The following is a 21,414-nucleotide window of genomic DNA, read 5'->3' as shown; positions in this document are numbered from 1 at the left end:
CAAAATAAACCACAGGTGCAGAAACATGGAGCAGACTGAAAGTGACCAGAGAGGAGGGGGAAAGAGGACAGTGGTGGAAAGAAGGGGAAGGGACTAGACAAAGAACATGTATGAATGGCCCATGGATATGGACAACAGAGTGGGAATTGACTGTGGGAGTGGGGGGTGGGGGTGGGAAAGGTGGAGGGGAGTAAAGGGGGAAAAATTGAGACAACTGTAATAGAATAAACATGATTTATAAATTAAAAAAAATAAAAACACATATGCAAAAAAGAAATCTGACTCAGGACACTTGAATTGTAGTTCTAATATTTTAACTTAATAGCTCTGTATTCATGGGTCAGTAGTTTAACCAGTCTTCGCTTGATTTCAGGGCAGTGTGTTGTGATGGACAAAGAGCTAGACCAGAAAGCTAGTGATTTAAATATTTGCTCTGCCTCTTATTTGCTAGTCATATGTTTCAGAACAAGTTTAACTTCTATGGGCATGAGGAAGTTGGACACCATTCCTTTTTTTCTTTTTTAAGATTTTAAATATTTATATTTAGAGAGGGGTAAGGGAGAAAGAGAGGGAGAGAACATCAATTTGAGAGAGAAATATCAATTGGTTACCTCTCACTTGCGCCTGGACCAGGAACCCAACTTGCAACCCAGGCATGTGCCCTGATAGAGAATCCAAATGTTGACCTTTCACTTTGCTTGAGGATGCCCAATGGACTGAGTAACACCTGTCAGGGCTGGACTCCATTCTTAACCAAAGTTTCCTTTCATCCACCTACTCAGTGGCTGCAAGTCACTGGTTCTGAGAGGGCTAGGGACTTGGGCAATGGAAATATTAGTGCACAGTCCAGTAGAGGAGAGAGAAATGGAAGGAAACAATTATAATGGAATAGGATAAGCACTGATGTGATTTAAATTTTCCTAAAGAATACTAAATATTAAAGCTATAGAGAGATTGAGGTTATATAAGGTAGAAAGGTGCAGAGAGGGAGGAAGGGTTATTCTATGCCATGATATGGTGCAAACCCATGCAAAAGATTCTGGCTTTACAGTGAAATATTGTTTGCATGTTAAATAACTCTTACCCCTGTGACATGATTAGAAGTCTCCATACAATAAAGCATGTGTTTAGTCTCAGCCAGGCTCCTCTTCACACCTAGCTCAACATCACTCTGCCAGTTAACTTCTCATGAATACCTCAGTGGCAGGCCATGTCCTAATGAGGTGCTTCCCGGATACACTTCCATTTAATGAAAACTACCATTTTAAGATACTTGGTTGTTGGTCTATGTATGTCTTCTTCATTGGACACTTAGCTCCTGTCTTACAAGGAAACTGCCCTTTCATCTCAGCATAACCAGCATCTAACCCAGACTTTGCCATGGTATATGATCAAAAATGTTCACATAGGCGATACCATCTGCAGTTTAATGCAGAGCCTAAATCGCACAATGTGAATCCAATTCCACTTTTAGTAGCTGTTGACTTTGGGAAGTTATTTAGCCTCTCTGGATTTCAGATTTCTAAGAAAAAAGTAATAAAATATAGAGACGTGGTACACTTAGTATGGTCTCCCACACAATAAGCATTCCATTAAGAGTAACTATTCACAAGAATCATTTCTTGAGAGGATGAAAGGGGATCCCTAGACAACACTTTGGACTGAGATTGTCCCAGATTTCAGAGGCCTGTGGACATGCTGCACACTGTAGTACACTTTAGGACCACCCCTTCACACATATTGTGGCTTCACTAGGTATTTTGATTAGTTAAGTTGGCATTTGTGGGTCTCAATTACCTTATATACTAAATTGAACTAATTTAATAGTTTTTTGTGAGGATTAAATGTGTAAATGTTAATATAAAGTGATTAGAATAGTTCTTGGTATATAATAATCACTCAATAAGTAAGAGTTACTATTATTAGGAGCATTAGTAATATAATAGAGAACAAATTACCTCCTGGGGTTGTTTTGAGACATAAACAGGGTAACATATATGAAGTATGTGCTCTACACCTGGTGGAGTGAGCCCTCAGAAAATGTTAGCTGTTACTTTGTCTATGGCCGAGGTACAATTTATTCCATTTCTTGAGAATTACCTCTTATAAAATCTCTCTAATTCCTGTCTCCTCTGCCACAGGATATTCCAGCTCCTAAAACAGCCTTTCTGATGCTATTTTTTTCTAATTCTGAGTCATTCTGCGACATAGGCACTATGATATTACGTAGGAACACAAAGCAGTCTTCGTAGAATTTTAGCTTTGAAGAGGGATACATTCCTCAAAAGGCTGTTTGAGTTTCTGAAGTCCTGAGATTTCACTTCATATGATGGGTAATTTGCTTGATTCCTTTTATTTTTTTGGTTTTCTTCCAGATGTTTTGCATTACTTGACAAAGAGAGAGCCTGAGTGTTGCTCTTTTGTCATTGTTGAGAGCTATTTACAAATATACTTGAAATCAAATAACAAAGATATATTTCTTTTTAGCTTTTCTTTTCACTACACATATACAATCTTATTGGTATTCTTGAATTGCATAAAAGACCACCACAGTCATCCAGAGGAGAACTCACATCACATGAATCATGAGTCCTCCGCATTCTAATCGTATCTCCAAACATAGCTGAGAGTCATTATCCAGGAATATTATTTTCCTATTTCATCTCCCTATATTTGAGCCATGATATGAAGCTATGAACAAATAAGAAAAACAGATGAGTAAAAAATCTAAATAAAGAAAACAGATACAAATGAAGTAGTAGAATTGAAACAAAATATATCTATAAAGTGGTGAAAGAAACAAGCAGACCATGATTTTTCCCCTCTCATGCTCTAGTTTGTCTATCTTCATTTGGGACAGTGAGGCAAAATTATGGTTAAACAGTAAGTGCAAATCTCATGTTTCCTGACTTCATTTAGCCTCACTGCATTTATTAAAGCTTATATTTAACATCTCACCTATCCAGAATATACCACATGGACCATATGGGTGAAAGTGCTGCAAGAACCCTTATTCATGCAGACTTAGATTGTACAGGCTTCAAAATAGCCCTAATATTAAATTGCATCCTTAAAGTCTGTGCCATTTGAAAAGAGACAGCTGATGGGTTTAGGTCAAAATCCAGTGGAGAATAAATCAACATACTCCTTTTAGTGCATATTTTGAACTCAACACACTCTTTTCAATACACATTTTGAGCCAGCTATATTACAGACCTGTTTTTTTACCCACCCCCCCAAATCCTCATGCTTCTTTTTAATGAAATCTGTGTAAATAAAGACTGAATATGAAAATTTTAAAAATCTGCTAGAAGTAGAGTACATAGCCAGTTGTACAAATGTTATAGATGAATATTACATTTTAAAAGTTCAATCTCCTGTTAGTGAGAACTTGAAAACTAAACTTTCAAAACACCTTTTATATGTGTTTAAATAAAAATAGTCTGTATTTTCTACTTTCAAAATAGCTAGAATTATTTTATTATGAAGACATCTTTCTTTAAAAATGTGCAGTTTGTTGCTTTTTGCTTAGATAATAAATATAATTTCAATGCAGTTGTTAATCCAGGCTGTTTAATTCCATTAAACAGGGTTTCTACTAATCTTTGGGTAACAAAAAATGTCAAACATCATATAATATTTGGGAGAGAAGCTGTGTTTGTTTGGTCACACAAGCCATTGTTATAAAATACATACAACACCAACACACCTCTTGCAACAGTAGTGTCTCCCTTCCCCTCTAACAGAGTGTGAAGAGCACACAGCTTCTGCAGCTGGGTAGACCTGGATTTGATATTGTTTTTCTTTACCTCAGCCTTGTGTTCTCAAACAACATATTTTTGACATTTTACTAACTTCCATCACTGTTTCTTGAGGTGTAAATTAGAAACAATACCTCTGACTTTTCAGAGTTCTTTGCAGAATGAACAAGATGATGTATGTTAAATGTTTGGCCCATGGTATGTAATTTCTCAGTGAATGGTGTTATTGTGGAAATTGACAACTGAGGGTAGAACCAGTCTTACCAGAGAAGGGTTATTGACCCAGGGTCCACTTTTGTCTTCACTAACCTCTGACTAAAATTTAACATTTTCTTCCACGATGAATGTAAGCAGTAAATCTCATCACTTCTGAGATTGGCCTGGAGGCCAAGCCTATGACTATGATTAAGTATTGTTTGAATTATTGAATGTTCCTACTTCCCACCTTTCTTTGCTGTGTTAGCATTCCATGTCCAAGGAAGGCATATCATGGGTCTCAGGCTATATCCAACTCTCTGCCTGATTTTGTGGAAAAAGTAGTACTAATATGGACATACCCATTTGTTTACTGTTGTGTAGGGCCACTTTGGCTGACAAAGGTAGAGTTGAGTAGTTGCTGCTGAGACCCTATATCCTACAAATTTAAAATTTACTATCAGCCCCTTTAGGGGAGACTTTGCTGCCCCCTGCTATGTTAAATACACTAATTGCTACCCAGTCAGATCACTGTTGATCCACACATAGTTATTTCTTGGATGGACATTAACAATCAACAACATATTCAGTATCAAGGCCCAATTATGAGTCAGCTACTATGCTAAGTATCAGAGACTTAAAGATGAAAATTAAAAACACAAGTCATTGCCCTAAAGTCTTTCTAGTTGAGTGGTGGACACAGATAAGAAAACAAACACTTGTAATACACTATGGGAAGAGCTATGATGTGGCAAATCATAGTCACTTCAAGAGGACATGTGAGAGTGGTTTCTCCTGAAGTCAACCTTACTGCTCAGTCCAATTGTGTTGTTACTACAGTAAGTAGTCCAGGAAATGCACATTATATACCCTTGCCTTCAGAAAGTGAACGTTTGCTTGAGGGAGCTGACATTAACTCATGAAGCACTAGCAAGACAAGGGGACAGTAGTTACTCAGATATGTATCATGTATAACATGGAGTTTAAGCTCATGGCTAATCGTAGTCCACAAGGGCAATAGACAGAGCACTGGGTGTGCATAAAAGGTCTAAAATAGCCCTAGATGGTGTGGTTCAGTGGGCTGAGTGCTGGTCTGCAAACCAAAGGGTCGCTGGTTTGATTCCCAGTGTAGGGCTCATGCCTGGGTTGCAGGCCAGGTCCTCAGCAGGGGACACATGAAATGCAACCACACATTGATGCTTCTCTCCCTCCCTCTCCCTCCTTTCCCCTCTCTAAAGATAAAATATTAAGAAAAAAGTCTAAAATAACTTCATGGAAGAGATAGCATTTGGATTGGATTTGACCGTCAAATATCTCAATTCCTGCATCTCATTGTGGTCATATTTTTTTGACAGGCTGATCTTTGAAGAAACAGAAGTAACACTGCATATAGCAATATCAAGTTCACAAGTAATTTCCTAAGATGGGTTCCTTTATGGTTATTTCTTATGTTTGTTAACTTTGTTATGAACACTTTCATAGGGGACATTTTCTGAACTTCACTTTAAGGTTAGATCACACAGTAACTTATGTCCTTCTCAAAGGACAATATTGATGAATCTCTGACTGCCCTATGCATATCCTATCTGCTTTCATAGATATTTATCACCTTAACTACTAAATTTTTTTTCTTTTGAAAATAAACAAAGTTCACTATATGAAAACAAGTAGGCTATTTATTAATAGTTGGGACACAGGTACCATTACTTGGTTTTGGCAGGGTCAAAGGTGGGCCAAGGAATAGAAAAGTTTCATAGTGGAATAACATGGGTATTGGCAAAGGAAGGTGGAGGTGGGCTAACTAGAAGTGGGGTGTCCTGTGTCCTATGTGTCTGGTGTGGGAGCATATTTGGCTTTCTCTTGTTGTTTCTGAATTGGAAGCAAGGCCAAAATGTAGGGAAGCTGACAGCCATTTACCAAGTCCTGACCATCCGGGTCCATTGCTGCAGAAGTTGATGTTTGGCTTCCCAGACTAGTTTTTGGATCAGAGTCCTACTGTCATAGAATATACATACAATAGTCAATAGGCCATTGTATGTATATTCTATCTCAACTTTTCTAATCTGAGTAGTTTTGATTGTTTAGCTCATCACATACTCTTAATTATTTTGATGAATCTTTATTTATTTTTTCTTAAGATGCAGGGATAAGAGCTAACCATCTATTACAAATATAGATTTTGCCATAGGTTTATAGATAGGCAACATAATATTTTTGTTTTGTTTTCTATCTGAAGAGGATTTGTTTTCATCTCCTACTAATATACTCTGTTGTATCATGTTAGGTGTTTTGGCATATTTGTTTGTTTATTTCTTTATTTAATTTTTTCCCTAGTTTTATTAGGATGTAATATAATACTGTATGAATTAAAGATGTACAACATGGTGATTTGATATATGTATATATTGTGAAATAAATAGAAATAAAAGTATTTCACATTTAACTCAATTTTGGATATGCAATTCATTGCTTAAACTATATTTGAAACATAACTTTATAACTATAGTTTTATGAATAGAATCACTTTTTTTCTTTTTTTTAAAATTGTTGTTCAGTTACAGTTGTCCCCATTCCTCCCCACCCCACCCACATGGCTCACTCCTGACTCAACCACCCACTGCTCCCAAAGACTTGTTAGTATTTTGGGGAAATTCCATACTGTTTCCACAGTGGATGTACCAGTCTGCACTCCCAACAGCATGCTGGGGTTCCCTGTTCTCCACAACCTGGCCAGCACTTGTTTGTTGATTTGGTTATGATGGCCACTCTGGCCAATGTGAAGTGGTATCTCATTGTGGTTTTAATTGGCATCTCTCTGATGGCTAGTGATGCTGAGCATCCTTTCATATGCTTATGAGCCCTCTGTATGTCCTCCTTGGAGAATTGTCTGTCTAGGTCCTTTACCAATTTTTTAATTGGACTGTTTGTCTCCCTGGAGTGGAGTCATGTGGGTTCTTTATATATATTGGAGCTGAAACCCTTGTCTGAGGTATCATTGGCAAGTATATTTTCCCATACTGTTGGTTCCTTTTTCATTTGCTGATGTTTTCCTTAGCTGAGCAGATTTTCCATTTGATGTAGTCCCATTTGTTTATTCTTTCTTTTATACCCTTTGCCCTAGAGGACATATTGGTGAAAATATTGCTGTGTGGGATATCTGAAATTTTCCTGCTTATATTCTCCTCTAGGAATTTTATGGTGTCATGATTTTTATTTTAGTATTTTATCCATCTTAAGTTTATTTTTGTGTATAGTGTAACTTGGTGGTCTATTTTCATTCTTTTTGCATGTATCTGTCCAGATCACCCAATACCATTTACTGAAGAGGTTATTTTTACTCCATTTTATGCTCCTGCCCGCTTTGTCAAATATTAATTGACCATAGAGACCTGAGTTTATTTCTGGACTCTCATTCTGTTCTACTGACCTTTGTGTCTGTTCTTATGCCAGTACCAGACTGTTTTGATTACAGAGGCCCTGTAGTATAGTTTGATATCAGGTATTGTGATACCTCCTACGTTGTTCTTCTTTCTCAAAATTGCTGAGGCTATTCAGGGTAATTTATGGTTCCATATAAATTTTTGAAATATTTGTTCTATATCCATGAAATATGTCATTGGTATTTTAATAGGTATTGCATTGCATCTATAAATTGCTTTGGGTAGTATGGACATTTTAATCATGTCAATTCTTCCAATCCATGAACACAGTATATGCTCCATTTATTTTATTTTATTTTTTTAAAGATTTTATTTATTTATTTTTATTTTATTTTTTAATTTTATTTTAATTTATTTTTTCAAATACATTTGTCTCTGCCTACCCCCCACCACTTTCCCTCCCCCCCCTTCCCTCCCTCAGCTCTTTCAAGGAACATATAGCAAGGACTCATGCTCCGTTTATTTATGTCTTCCTTAATTTCTTTCTTCAGTGTTCTGCAGTTTTGAGTATAGGTCTTTTACCTCCTTGGTCAAGTTTATTCCTAGGTACTTTATTTTTCTAGTTGCTATAGTAATGGAATTTTTTTATTCTTTTTACTTTTTCAAATACATTTGCCTCTGCCTATCCCCCACCACTTTCCCTTGCCCCCTCCCTCGTAATGGAATTTTTTTAACCCAATTTCTGATTCTGATATTTCATTGTTGGTGTACAAAATGCCTTCAATTTCTGAATATTGACTTTGGATCCTGCTGTTTTGCCAAATTCACTTATTAGGTGGAGTCATTTTGGTGAGGTCTATAGGGTTTTCTATGTATACTATCATGTCATCTGCAAACAATGACAATTTTACTTCTTCCTTTCCAATTTGGATGCCTTTTATTTCCTTTTCATGTCTGATCATTGTGGCTAGAACTTTCAATACTATGTTGAATAGAAGTGGTGAAAGTGGACACCCTTGTCTTATGCCTAATCTTGGGGGGAAAGCTTTTAGTTTTTTGCCTTTTGAGTGTGATTTTGGTTATAGGTTTCTTGAATAATGCTTTTATTATGTTGAGGTGTGTACGATCTATTCCTACTTTGATGAATGTTTTTTATCATAAATGGGTGCTATGCTTTATCAAATGATTTTTCAACATCTATTTTATGATCATGTGATTTTTGTTTTTCATTTTATTTATGTGACATAGTATGTTTATTGATTTGCAAATATTGTACCATCCTTGCATCCCTGGGTTGAATTCCACTTGATTATGGTGTATGGCCTTTTAAATGTATTGCTCAATCTAGTTTGCCAATATTTTGTTGAGGATTTTAACATCTATATTTATCAGCATTATTGTCCTGTAGATTTCTTTCTTTGTTGTATCTTTATGTGGTTTTGGAATTAGGATACTACTGGCCTCACAAGGAGAGTTTGGGAGTCTTTCCTCTTCTTGAATATTTTGGAATAATTTGAGAAGGATAGAAGTTAGTTTTTTATTAAATGTTTGCTAAAATTCCCCTGTGAATCTTTCCAGTCCTGGGTATTTGTTTGCAGAGAGTTTTGTGATTACTGCTCAATTTCACTACTTGTCATTGGTCTACTCAGGCTTTCTGCTTCTTCTTGATTCAATTTTGCAAGATTGTATTCTAGAAATTTGTCCATTTCACCCAGGTTGTCAAATTTCTTGGCATATAGTTGTTCGTAGTGATTTCTTACAGTCCTTTGTATTTCTGTGGTATCAGTTGTAATCTCTCCCCTTTTGTTTCTGATATTTATCTGGGCCCTCTCTTTTTTTTTTTCTTGATGAGTCTGGTTAAAAGCTTGTCAATTCTCTTTATCTTTTCAAAGATCAAGCTCCTGGATTTATTTATCTTTTGAATTGATTTTTTAGTCTCTATGTCATTAAATTTTGCTCTGATCTTGATTATTTCCTTTCTACTACTTGCTCTGGGCTTTGTTTATTGTTGTTCCTCCAGTTTTTATAGTTGTAGGGTTTTGTTGTTTGAAATATATATATATATATATATATATATATATATATATATATATATATATATATATATTTATGTAGGCCTGTATTGTTATGAACTTCCCTCTCTGGACTGCCTTCTCTGTGTCCATACGTTTGGCCTGTTGTGTGCTCCTTTTCATTTGTTTCCAGAAACTTTTTGATTTCTTCCTTGACCTCATTGTTAACCCATTCATTCTTTAATAACATGTTATTCAGTACCCATGAATATGACTGTTTTCAAGTTTTTTCCTTGAAGTTGGTTTCTATTGTCAAACCACTGTGATCTGAGAAAATGCTTGATTTGATTTCAATTTTCTTCAACTTGTTGAGGCTTGTTTTGTGTCCCGTTATGTGGTCTATCCTTGAGAATGTTCTCTGTGCATTTGAAAAGAATGTATATTTTACTTCTTTGGGGTGAAATGTTCTGTATATATCAATTAAGTCCAATTAATCTAGGGTGTTGTTCAATGCCACAATGTCCTTGTTGATTCTTTATTTTGAAGATCTGTCTATTGTGACAGTGGGGTGTTAAAATCCTCTACTGTAATTGTGTTGCTGCCTGTATCTTTCTTGAAGTCCTCCAGATCTTCTTTATGCACTTGAGTGCTCCTATGTTGGGTGCACATATGTTTACAATCTTTATGTCTCTTTGATGAATTCTTCCCTTCAGTATTAAGAAGTAACCTACTCTGACTCTTTTTATGGCTTTTGTTTTGAAGTATGTTTTGTCTGATATAAGTATTGCTATGTCAGATTTTCTTTCCTGTACAGTTGCCTGGAATATTTTTTTCTAATCCTTCACTTTCAGTCCCTGTAAGTCTTTTGTTCTGAGGTAGGTCTCTTGTAGGCAGCATGTATACAGGTCATGTTTTATTATCTATTCAGACACCCTATGATTTTTGATTGGAGCATTTAATCCATTTACATTTGAGGTTATTATTGATAGGTAATTATTCATTGCCATATTTTCCTTTTGTACCTGTGTTCCTCTCTCTCTTACTCTTTTTCTTCATTTTCTTAGAGCAGTCCCTTTAGCATATCTTGCAATGCTGGTTTTGTGGTAGTGTATATTTTTTAGCCTTCTTTTGTTAGGAAAACTCCTTATTTTGCCTTCTATTTTAATTGAGAGACTTGATGGGTAGAGTAGTCTTGATTGCAGACTTTTGCTTTTCATTACATGGTATATTCCTTGCCATTCTCCTCTGGCTTGTAGTGTTTTTGTTGAGAAATCAGCTGCTTGCCTTATCGGAGCTCTGTTATATGTTACTATCTGTTTCTCCCTTACTACCTTTAAGATTCTCTCTTTGTCTTTGAATTTTGCCATTTTACTTATGATATACTTGGAGTGGGCCCCTTTAGGTCCATCTTGAATGAGACCTTCTGTGCTTCCTGGACTTGTGTGATTTTTCTTTAACCAAGTTAAGGAAGTTTTCTATCATTACTTATTCAAACAGGTTTCCTATCCTCTGTTCCTCTTCTTCTCTTTCCGGTACCTCTATTATATGGATATTATTATGTGTCATGTTGTCCCACAGCTTCCTTAAACCCTTTTCATTGTTTTTGAGTCTTTTTTGCTCTGTCTGGGAATTTTTTTCTACCTTGTCCCCCAGCTCACTGATTTGATCCTTTGCTTCATCTAACCTACTTTTAATTCTTTCTACTGTGCTCTTCATTTCAGATATTGTATTTTTCATTTCCTCCTGTCTCTTATTGATAGTTTCTATGTCCTTTTTCATGCGGGGTTAGTTTGCAGTAAGTTCCTCAAAGCTTCCCTGGAGTTCTTTGTAGTTCTCACTTAGCTCTTTGGACATCTTATAACTGTTATTTTGAACTCGATATCTGATAATTGGTTGCCTCAATTTTGTTGGTCTTTCTGGGGATTCCTCCTTTCCTTTTGATTGTGGGTTCTCCCCATACTAGATGACTCTGCTTGTTTTGTCTTTGTGTTAAACATGCACTTTGACTTCCTACCTTTGTGGTGTGATCTTCTGAGGCAAGAAGACCTGTGGGACTTAGTGGTGCAGTCTCCTTGATCACTTGCCCTTGATGCTCTTCTGCTGCCTTTTATGTGGTTGCTTTAGGTTTTGGTTGTTGTTGGGTTGTTGTTGGGTTGTTCTTTGGTGGGTTCCTCCCTCTGGCTGACTGCTGGAGAATCACTCCATCCTCCACATCTTGTATACTGTTGTATAGGTGCTGCCAGAAAACAGCCCAGGAAACAGACCCACGCTCACAAAGATATCCCCCATCCATAATTTCACTGTCAACAGCCAATGAACCAATGTTAATAAAGGTGTAAAGAGATTAAGAGTATTAGAAGAAAGGAAAAAGGAATATGAGATGACTAATTAGAAGAAAAGAGATTTTGTGAGAGTGGAGGGAAAGGCAATAATAAGAATAGGAAATAGAGACAAGGCAATGTGGGAAAGAAAAAATTTACCTCATAACTTAAAAAGGGAAGGGGGAATGTGGAGTGGAGTAAGAGGAAAAGCTTGTAGTATTAGGTTAAAAATGAAATTTAAAGAAAATATATTTCTTTTTATATCTATGATGGGAGAAAAAACAAACAACAGCAACAACAAAAATACTTATTTATCTATGTATCTATGTCTATGTAACTATCTATTGTCTATCACATAAATGTAGCTGTAATTGCAGAAAAATCTCCACCACAGAGATACCAACAACAATAAGCTGAGATTTGTACAGGTGGAATAAGGATAAGAGGGCACAAGGAAAGAAAGAAGTGCTTAAGAGGTGTGTAGAGGAAAGAGAAGTTATTTCAAGAAGATAAAGAGAAAAGGAATATTAAGAGTGTGGGATGAAAACCCAGCTAAGACAGGGGGAAAAACATTTAAAATGAAAAAAGGGAAAGGCAGGAGGAAGGCAAAATGGAGTAGGAAAGGGGAACAGTGAAATTTGAAATTTGAAAAACAGTCACTTTCTAGAAAGAAGATTGAAGAACTGTAATAGCAATCACCTTATCTACTACCTTTAAGCAAAAATTGATAAAAGTGGAGAGAGAATAAGGGTATTTTTAACAGTGGGAGAAGGAATGTGAGATGACTAATGACAATCACAAGTGGTTTTGAGAAGTTGGAGGGGGGAGCAGTAGTAATAGTGTGGCATGAAAACAAGCCATAGCAAGAGAGAAAATTGAATTTAAAATAAATATAGGAAGGAGGTAGAATGGAGTAAGAGAAAGGAAGAGTAAAATAAACTATATTATAAAACCTAGTGCCATATTATGCCCAAACTTGAAGGATATGAATGAATGTTAAACAGCTTTGTAGTAAAGATAGCATCTTATTGCACCTGTCTCTATTTTCTCTGCTGGGTTTAGTAAACCGGGGTCAAGGAGCTGTGTAGCACATAGTGTCTGGCAAAATGTCCTTTTTATCTTTCCCCTGAGGAAATGTACACATCAGCAGGAAACTCCTGGACCTGATCTCTGTGCTGCTAAGCCTGTAATCCTATAGGTGGGAGTTGGGTTCACCTGTCTGTGAAAGGCTGTGGCTGACTAGAGCAAATCTCAAATATTAAGCTCCTGCCTTCCAGACGAACACCAGGCACTCCCTTGCAGGAAATTCAGCCTGGATTCTCTACTCTGCTCTACTCTCTGCTTGCAAGCCATGTTGGGTCAGGTAGTGTTTTCTTTGCCTCTGAGTTTTTTGGTTAGCAAAGCTGCTGGGTCCCACTTGTGCACACAGGCCTGTGTGCCTGTGACCTTGCCAAGCTTTGAGCATGTCTCAGTTTCCCTTTTAAAAGAGTTTCTCTGTGGCTCCCAGGGTGTGGTGCGGGTCCCTGGGGGTCCTGTTCTCCACGTGCTCCCTCTCCCCCAAAATCAGAATCTCTTGCAGTCAGGGCTGGCCACCACCTTACAGGGCCTCTGACAATTTTAGGTAACATTTCTCTCTGAATCTTTCCTGGATGGTATTGGGAAGATTCCTTTAGCTCTTCTATAACACAAGATGGTGATGGTGTGCCATACCTGTACCCTCCAGAGAGTCTTCAGCCTCAGGTCTGCCTGTTGCCGCTGTGCTGTTTCTGGAGCCTGTACCTCCCAGACTTTCTCTTGCCACCTTGGTAGCTCAAGGGTCCTGAGCTGATCTAGAGATGCCCTGACTCTGTGAAGGCTGGGAAGCATTGGTGGTCCACCTAGAAAGCCCAGGTCATAGGCTCCTGGTCAGAAAGCCCAGGCAGTTGCTCCCCCAGACTCCTAGCAGGTGGGCCAGTTCTCGTTTTACTCCTGCATACTCTCCACACTCTCCTCTCTGCATACTCTCACTCAGAGATGCTCTCATTCACTCTCCACTGTGTTTTTACTTCAAATCCATGTCTGAGAGCAGATGAACAGAGCTGCCCATTACTCTGCAACCATCTTGGGTCCCCTAGAATCATTTTGCATGACAAAAAAATGCCTCTCACATTTTAGACAGCATAATCAAAGATAGTAGAAATTGTCCAAACTAAATTGTGGGAGCTTGGAATGGTTGATGGAATTAGTTCATACTTCTGTCACTCAGGGAATTATTAGTTGTTAAAATGTCTGGCTGACTTTCAAGAGGAGCTGTTTAACTTTCAGCAAAATAAAATTCAAGTCAGACAAACTTTAAGCTGTCCACTTAACCACAGAAACTCCAGGCAAAACCCTAATATTGTCTGATATGTCTTAAAATTATGCTGTTGATCCTAAAGCTGCTGTCAAGAACACAAACTACGCTTTTGAAAGACAATTTGTTACCATAACCTTACCCATGGCTATTGATGGCCACAAGTCTTTTAAAATAATTTTTAGTTTCTAGCTTATGACCCAGTGATTCCACTTCTGGAAATACATCCAAAGAAACCCAAGACATTGATTCAAAAGAATATATGCACCCCTATGTTCATTGCCGTGTAATTTATAATAGTTAATATTTGGAAGCAGCCCATGTGCCCATTAGTAGATGAGTTGATAAAAAAAACTGTGGTACATTTACAAAATGAAATACTACTTGGTCATTAAAAAGAAAAGAAGGAAATCTTACCTTTTGTGACAGCATGGATGAAGGTGGAAATTATTATGCTAAGTGAAATAAATTAATCAGAGAAAGAACAATACCATATGATCTCACATGTATGTGGAATATAATGAACAAAATAACATAAAATAGAAACAAGACTACAGACAACAGTATGGTGATTACTAGAGGGAAAGGGAGGTAGGGGGAGGTAGAAGAAGGTAAAGGGGGATAAATAGTGATAGAAGGAGATTTGACTGGGTGGTGAACACACAATGTAATATACAGATAATGTATTATAGAATTGTACACTTGAAACCTATATAATTTTATTGACTAATGTCCCACCAATAAATTCAATAATATAAAAAATAATAATAAAAATAAAGACAAAAATAAATAAAATAATCTTTTGTTTCTAAAAGTAAGGAGCTTTTTGTATACCATATGTTATTTTTGCTCATTTATACAAAAAAAAACCTTGCATATTGTTTATCTCAAAAATCCTGTTATTAAATTGATGATGTAGCTTCTATTTAATGGTGTCATAAAATCAAGAAAATCATATATCTCTGTATTAGAATAGGAAAGCACAGAATCTTCTCAGAGTTTTTATCTCTCAATTATTTTATTTATGAATATTTTCTTCTATAACCATATCCCAATGTTTTGATCTGTTGATTATATTGATTAAAGGGCTTCATGGCTCATCTATCCCAATCCTCTCTTTTGTGCCTTAGGAAAGAAATTTTCTGGCAATTAATAGCTTATGTTTCTTTTGGTATAATTTTCCTTGCTGGTGTTATGACCAATCTTTCAGATATTTATTTTTGTGCTTACAAATGCAAATTGAAGTCCATGAGAGAGAAACATTTTGAAAAATTTGACCCCTGCTTTGTGATTTGCATATTGAAACTACTAGGATGAATATTTCCTGTGTTTTGGAGCACGGATCACAGGACATGCACAGACATTTTACAATTGAAATGAAATGCTTTTACCCTTGGTGTTTCATTGGGGTTTTCAGCATATTCAATTAACTTTTACCTTTGAAGCCAAAATTACAATGAGCAAAATAGTACATTTGATATTATGCCTGTGTTATTTGAAAATATTGAAAGATTATTGAGAGATTCAAGATGGAGAAGGAGTGAGCGGAAGTCACACTGACCTCCTCCCAGACCAATCCGAAATTACAACTAAATTGTGAAGAAATCACCTGGAACAAACAAATGAACAATAGTGAGACAGGAGCCTTAAAACCTTGGAAAGACAGAGGAGTTGGCTTTAGCACAACCTAACTGGTAAGGAGTGTGGTAGAGGCTTGAGAAGGTGGACTGGGTGCCCACAGGCAGCAACGCCAGAGGGATATTGAAATGGCCGGTTGGACCCCCCTGAGATGAGGAGGGTCTAAACCATAAGTGGGGATCTCCAACCTACAGCGCCAGAGCCCAAAAAGCACACCAATAATAGCCAGCTGTGAAAAGCAGCAGGGTGCTCTCTGCCAGAGACAGTAGGCTGGACACACTAAGAGCCATTTAAAGGACCAATGTAAAAATCTGTAGTGGCAGCCACTTACCCTCTGGTCTCTGGTACAGGCGGGAACAGAGGGGGCTGAAGCCACCTGAGGAGAGACGGGAGAAGGAGACTTTGGTGAGAGGACTGAGAAGGTGGTCGGCAAGGTCCTGGTGCTGACTCACCCCTAATTCCACAGCTGCCATTTAATTTGGGTAGACCACTTTCCTTAGTGGCAACAGCGTGAAAGGACACATTAGCCCTAACTCCAGGAGGCTCTTCCCCTGCCCAGTGTTACACAGGCCTGGGTGCTGAATACAGAGTGGCAATCACAGATATTAGATCCCTGGCTAAAGGGGATGCAGAGTGGTCAGAAGTCGCTTGAGGAGAGTCTGGATATGGAGGTGTTGGGGAGAGTCTGAGGGAGTAGCTGAGGAGTTACTGGTGCTGACTCCTCTTGCACATGGCAGCAGCCATCTTGATCAGGCAGAGCACTCTCCTGAGTGGCAGTAGCTTGAAAGGACCCAGTAGCCCTGCCCAGAGGAAGGACTTGGCCAGGCACTGACAGCTGAGAGCAGAGTGAAAGGATTGACAACCAGAGGAGACAGACACAGACAGCAGATATATGAAAGTCTCTTAAAGACTGCCTAAGGTCAGATGGGGTCAACAGCTAACATCGTCAAGGCAGATTCAGAAAGAAAAAAAAAGTGATCTCCTACCATAGAAGTTCACACCACAAAGGAAGTCAAGGCAGATAAATTTAAGAAGCAAAAGCAAAAAAGAAGAGTCTCCTAAATAATGGGAAGAAAAAGAAACATCCCTCAAACAAAGAAAAAGGAGGAATCCCCAGAAAGAGACCTACGTGAAATAGAGGCAAGTAAATGATCAGATACTGAGTTCAAAACAACAGTTATAAGGAAGTTCAATGAGCTCAGAGAGTTCAAAGAGAATTACCAAAAACTACAGGGAAACTATGAGTAACTTATTGAAAACTATGTCAGCATGAAAAAAGACATAGAAATTCTCAATAAGAGACAAGAGGAAATGAAGAATACAATTTCTGATTGAAGAACACAGTAGAAGGAATCAAAAGCAGGTTCAATGAAGCAGAGGATTGAATCAGTGAACTGGAGGATAAGGTAGAAATAAGCTCCCAGAAAGAGCAAGAAAATGAAAAAAGACTCAAAAAGAAGGAAGACATGTTGAGGGAAATGCACGACAACCTGAAATATAATAATATCTGAATAAGAAGGATACCAGAAGGAGAAGAGGAACAAGGGATAGAGAACCTGTTTGAAAAAGCAATGATAGAAAACTTCTCTAATTGGAGGAGAGAAAAAGTCACACAAGTCCAGGAAACACAGAAGGTCTCATTCAAGAGGAACCCAAAGAGGCCCACTCCTAGACACACCATAATGAAAAAGGCAAATATTAAAGACAGACAGAGAATCCTAAAGGCAGCAAGGGAAAAAGGTAGTAAAATACAAGGAGTGCCTATATGGCTAGCAGCTGACTTCTCAACAGAAACACTGAGCCAGAAGGGAATGGCAAGAAATATTCCAAGTCATGAAAAGCAAGGTCCTACAACCAAGACTACTCTACCCATCAAGGCTCTCAATCAAAATGGAAGGTGAGGTAAGAAGTCTCCCAGACAAAAGAAGGCTAAGTACCTGTCAATAATAAATTTTAATATAAATGGATTAAATGCCCTAATCAAAAGACATTGCATAATTAAATGGATAAAAATACATGACCCGCACATATGCTGCCTAGAGGAGACTCACCTCAGAAAAAGTACCTACACAGACTGAAAGTAAAGGGATGGAAAAAAATATTCCAAGCAAATGGAAAGTGGAAAGAAAGCAGGGATAGAAATACTTATATCAGACAAAATAGATTTCAAAACAAAGGCCCTAATAAGTGACCCAGAAGGACACTTTATAATACTCAAAGGAAGAATCCATCAAGAAAACATAAACATTGTAAACCTATATGCACCCAACTTAGGAGCACCTCAAAATATAAAGAAAATCTTGGAGGACTTAAAGAAAGATATGGACAGTAACACACTGATAGTAGAGGTATTTAACACCCCACTGTCAAAAATGGTTAGATCTTCCAGACAAAACTTCAACAAGGATTATGTGGAACTGAATGATGCATTAGATCAAATGGACCTAACTGACATATGTAGAACTTTTCATCCCAAAGGAGCAAAATACACATTCTTCTCAAATGTACACAGAATATTTTTAAAGAAAGATCACATGATAGGACACAAAACAAGCCTCAACAAATTCAGAAAAGTAAAAATCATAACAAGAATTTTCTTGGATCACAAGGGCTTGAAACTAGAAACAAATCTCATGGAAAAACCTCAAAAACATTGAAACTCATGGAGACTGAATAGTGTGCTATTAAACAATGAATGGATCAATAATAAGGTCAAAAAAAAGAAATCAAAAAGTTTCTGGAAACAACTGAAAATGAATACACCACAGTCTAAAACCTATGGGACATAGTGAAGTCCGTCTTGAGAGGGAACTTCGAAGCAGTACAGGCCTACCTAAAAAACATGGAAACATTTCAGAAAAACAACCTAACCCTCCACCTTCAAGAACTGGGGAAACAACAACAAACAAAGCCCAGAGCAAGTAGAAGGAAGGAAATAATCAAGAACAGAGCAGAACTGAATGACATAGAGGCTAAAAGAACAATTCAAAGCATCAACCAATCCAGGAGTTTGTTCTCTGAAAACATAAAGAAAATCAACAAGCCTTTAAGCAGACTCATCAAGAAAAAAAGGTAGATGACTCAAATAAATAATATCAGAAATAAAAGAGGAGGCATTGCAACTGATACCACAGACATACAAAGGATTATAAGAAATTACCATGAACAATTATATGCCAAGATATTTGAAAATCTGAGTGAAATGGACTAATTTCTAGAAAAATATAACCTTCCAAGACTGAATGAAGAAGAAACAGAAAGCCTGAACAGACCGATAACAGCTAGGGAAATTGAAATCATAATCAAAAAGCTCCGAGAACACAAAAGCCCTGGACAAGACAGTTTCACAGGAAAATTTTACAGAACGTTTAAGGAATTGCCAACCCCTGTCCTTCCCAGACTATTCCAAAAAACCTAAGAAGAGGGAAGACTCCCAGACTCTTTTTATGAGGCCAGCATCATCCTAATCCTAAAACCAGATAAAGATACAACAAAGAAAGGAAACTACAGGCCAATATCGCTGATGAACCTAGAAACAAAAATCCTCTACAAAATATTGGCAAACCACATCCAACAATACATTAACAAGATCATCCACTATGATCAAGTGGGATTCATCCCAGGGGTGCAAGGATGGTTCAATATTCACAAATCAATAAACATGATACATCGCATAAACAAAAGGAAAGACAAAAATCACATGTTTATATCAATAGATGTGGGAAAAGTATTTTATAAGGTACAGCATCCATTTATGATGAAAACACTCAGCAGAGTGGGAATTAAGGGGGCATTCCTCCACATAATAAAGGTCATAAGTGAAAAACCTACAGCCAACCTCATACTCAATTGGTAAAAACTTAAAGCTTTCCCCCTAAGATCAAGAATGAGATGAGGATATCTGCTTTCACCACTTCAGGTCAACATAGCATTGGAAGTTCTAGCTACAGCATTCAGACAAGAAAAAGAAATAAAAGACGCCCAAATTGGAAAGGAGGAAGTAAAACTATCATTGTTTGCAGATGACATGATAATGTACATAGAAATCCCTATGGACTCTATCAAAAAATAACTCGATCTAATAAGTGAATTTGGCAAAACAGCAGGATACAAAGTAAACATTCAGAAATCAAAGGCATTTTTGTACACCCACAAGGAAATATCAGAAGCAGAAATCAGGAAAAAAGTCATCTTTGCTATAGCAACAAGAAAAACAAAGTACCTAGGAATAAACTTAACCAAGGAGTTAAAAGACCTGTATACAGAAAACTAAACACTGAAGAAAGAAATTAAGGAAGACACAAGTAAATGGTAGTGTATACTGTGTTCATGGATTGGAAGAAATAACATCATCAAAATGTCCATACTACCCAAAGCAATTTATAGATTCAATACAATCTCTATTAAAATACCAATGACGTATTTCTCAGACATAAAATAAACATTTCAAAAATTTATATGAAACCTTAAATGACTTCAAATAGCTGCTACAATTTTGAGAAAGAAAAACAAAGAGGAATCGCACTACCTGACACCAAACTATATTACAAGGCCACTTGTAATCAAAACAGTATGGTACTGGCATAAGAACAGACACATAGATCAATGGAATGTAATAGAGAGCCCAGAAATAAACCCATGTCTCTATGGTCAATTAATATTCAGTCAAGTGGGTAGAAGCATAAAAGTGAGTAAAAATAGCCTCTTCAACAATTGATGTTGGGAGAGGTGGACAGCTAAATGCAAAAAATTGAAATTAGACCACCACCTTACACCATAAACAAAAATAAACTCAAGATGGATAAAAGACTTAAATGTAATTCATGACACCATAAAAATCCTAGAGGAGAACACAGGCAGGAAACTCTTGGATATCCCACACAGCAATATTTTTACAGATATGTCCCCTAGAGCAAGGGATATAAAGGAAAGATTAAACAGTGGGACTTCATTAAAATAAGAGTCTTCTTCATGGCTAAGGAAAACATCAGCAAAATGAAAAGGGAGCCAATCCTATGGAAAAATATATTCGCTAATGATACATCAGATAGAGGTTTGATCTCCAAGATATATAAAGAACTCACTCAACTCCACTCCAAGAAGACAAATGATCCAATCAAAAAATGGGCAAAGGACCTGAACAGACACTTCTCCAAGGAGGACCTACACAGGGCCTAGAGACATATGAAAGGATGCTCACCATCACTAGCTATCAGAGAGATGCTAATTAAAACCACAATGAGATACCACTTCACACCTATTAGAATGGCCATCATAAATAAATCAACAAACAATAGGTGCTGGTGAGATTTTGGAGTAAAGGGAACTCTAGTACAGTGTTGGTGGGGATGCAGACTGGTGTAGACACTGTAGAAAACAGTGTAGCATTTCCTCCAAAAGCTAAAAATGGAACTGCCTTTTTACCCAGTGATTCCACTACTGGGATTATACTCTAAGAATCCCAAAACACCAGTTCAAAAGAACCCATGCACCCAAATGTTCATAGCTGCACAATTTATAATAGCCAAGTGCTGGAAGCAACCTAAGTGTCTTTCAGAAAATGAATGGATCAAAAAGCTATGGTACATTTACACAATGGAATACTAAGCAGCAGAAAGAAAGAAAGAGCTACTACGCTTTGCAACAACATCGATGGAACTGGAGCACACTACCCTAAGTGAAATAAGCCAGGGAGCGAAAGAAAAATACCATATGATCTCACCTATAAGTAGAACCTAATCAGCAAAGCAAGCAGGCAAGGAAAACATGACCAGC

The sequence above is a fragment of the Pteronotus mesoamericanus genome, unplaced genomic scaffold (genome assembly GCF_021234165.1).
Source record: "Pteronotus mesoamericanus isolate MK-2021 breed Mesoamerican mustached bat unplaced genomic scaffold, CSHL_Meso_final scaffold_31, whole genome shotgun sequence".
Classification (NCBI taxonomy): domain Eukaryota; kingdom Metazoa; phylum Chordata; class Mammalia; order Chiroptera; family Mormoopidae; genus Pteronotus; species Pteronotus mesoamericanus.
This window is presented reverse-complemented; position numbering follows the sequence as displayed.